Below are 2500 nucleotides of genomic sequence, written 5' to 3'. Positions count from 1 at the left end.
GTTTGAAAATTTTATGGGAGCTTCCTAGAAGCCTAAGAAATGCTTTGCTCGAGACGGATTTCGATTTGGAGGTCCCCCGAGTTAAGTTTGCCCTTTATGACTCCTCGCCCGCATGCTCGTGCACACCGGCGTGCACGTGGGCATCGTATGCTAAAAAATGAAGTTTGGAGTTTGGGTTCAGAAATCTTATGGGAGCTTCCTAGAAGCCTAAGAAATGCTTTGCTCGAGACGGATTTCGATTTATATTTCCGCCGTGTTAATTTTGCCAATTACGGCTCCTCGCGCGCACGCTCAAGCACCCCGACGTGCACACCGGCGCGCACGTGGGCATCGTATGCTAAAAAATGAAGTTTGGAGTTTGGGTTTGAAAATTTTACGGGAACTTCCTAGAAGCCTAAGAAATGCTTTGCTCGAGACGGATTTCGATTTGGAGGTCCCCCGAGTTAATTTTGCCCATTACGACTCCTCGCCCGCACGCTCGTGCACCCCGGCGTGCACGTGGGCATCGTATGCTAAAAAATGAAGTTTGGAGTTTGGGTTCGGAAATTTTATGGGAGCTTCCTAGAAGACTAAGAAATGCTTTGCTCGAGACGGATTTTGATTTGGAGATCCCACGCGTTAGTTTTTGCCCATTATGACTCCTCGCCCGCACGCTCAAGCACCCCGGCGTGCACGTGGGCATCGTATGCTAAAAAATGAAGTTTGGAGTTTGGGTTCGGAAATTTTATGGGAGCTTCCTAGAAGCCTAAGAAGTGTTTTGCTCGAGACGGATTTCGATTTGGAGGTCCCCCGAGTTAGTTTTCCCCATTATGACTCCTCCCCCGCACGCTCAAGCACCCCCGCGTGCACGGGGGCATTGTATGCTAAAAAATGAAGTTTGGAGTTTGGGTTTGGAAATTTTATGGGAGCTTCCTAGAAGCCTAAGAAGTGCTTTGCTCGAGACGGATTTCGATTTGGAGGTCCCCCGAGTTAATTTTGCCCATTATGACTCCTCGCCCGCACGCTTAAGCACCCCCGCGTGCACGTGGGCATTGTGTGCTAAAAAATGAAGTTTGGAGTTTGGGTTTGTAAATTTGATGGGAGCTTCCTAGAAGCCTAAGAAGTGCTTTGCTCGAGACGGATTTCGATTTGAAGGTCCCCCGTGTTAATTTTGCCCATTACGGCTCCTCGCCCGCACGCTCAAGCACCCCGGCGTGCACGTGGGCATTGTATGCTAAAAAATAAAGTTTGGAGTTTGGGTTTGGAAGTTTTATGGGAGCTTCCTAGAAGCTTAAGAAGTGTTTTGCTCGAGACGGATTTCGATTTGGAGGTCCCCCGAGCCAATGTTGCCCATTATGGCTCCTCTCCCGCATGCTCAAGCACCCCTGCGTGCACGTGGGCATTGTATGCTAAAAAATAAAGTTTGGAGTTTGGGTTTGGAAGTTTTATGGGAGCTTTCTAGAAGCTTAAGAAGTGTTTTGCTCGAGACGGATTTCGATTTGGAGGTCCCCCGAGTCAATGTTGCCCATTATGGCTCCTCGCCCGCACGCTCAAGCACCCCGGCGTGCACGTGGGCATTGTATGCTAAAAAATAAAGTTTGGAGTTTGGGTTTGGAAGTTTTATGGGAGCTTCCTAGAAGCTTAAGAAGTGTTTTGCTCGAGACGGATTTCGATTTGGAGGTCCCCCGAGTCAATGTTGCCCATTATGGCTCCTCTCCCGCATGCTCAAGCACCCCTGCGTGCACACCGGCGTGCACGTGGGCATTGTAGGCTAAAAAATGAAGTTTGGAGTTTGGGTTTGGAAATTTTATGGGAGCTTCCTTGAAGCCTAAGAAGTGTTTTGCTCGAAACGGAATTCGATTTGGAGGTCCCCCGAGTCAATTTTGCCCATTACGACTCCTCGCTCGCATGCAATATCTACTCCTGTCAGAGCTGTGGTTTTACTTAAGACTACTATAGGGGGGGGGGAGTTCTCAGCACCAAGAGCTGCAAGTAAGGCCATTGCTTGCTTTGCAGTCTCGATTGCTCTACTAGTGAATAGTAGATGTCTTGGTTAGCTTGGAACGAAAAAAAAAATTTTTTGGGGAAAAAAAAAAAAAAAAAGTTTTTGTGAAAAAAAATTTTTCGAAAAAAAAAAAAAAAAAAAAAAATTTTTTGGATGCCTCGGTCTTCTATTTGTTTTGCTTGGGTAGATTAGGAAAAAAAAAAAAAAAAATTTTTTTGTTGGATGCCTCGGTCTTCATATTCTTTCTCGGCTATTTCGAAAAAAAAAAAAAAAAATTCCGGGAAAGAGAAAAAAAAAATTATTTTTTGTTGGTTGCCTCGGTCTTCATGTTCTTTCTCTGGTATATGGGAAAGAAAAAAAAAAAAAAAAAATTTTGGATGCCTCGGTCTTCTTGTTCTCGGTTGGATTTATCGAAAAAAAAAAAAAAAAAAAAAAAAAAAAAAAAAAATTTTGATGCCTCGGTCTTCTTGTTCTTGCTTTGGTATATCGGAGAAAAAAAAAAAAAATTTTTTTGGA

This window comes from Cornus florida, unplaced genomic scaffold (genome assembly GCF_030987335.1).
Source record: "Cornus florida cultivar Cherokee Brave unplaced genomic scaffold, ASM3098733v1 CherokeeBrave_3.0.0_Hap2_scaffold_2, whole genome shotgun sequence".
Lineage (NCBI taxonomy): Eukaryota > Viridiplantae > Streptophyta > Magnoliopsida > Cornales > Cornaceae > Cornus > Cornus florida.
Note: the sequence above shows the minus strand (reverse complement) of the source record.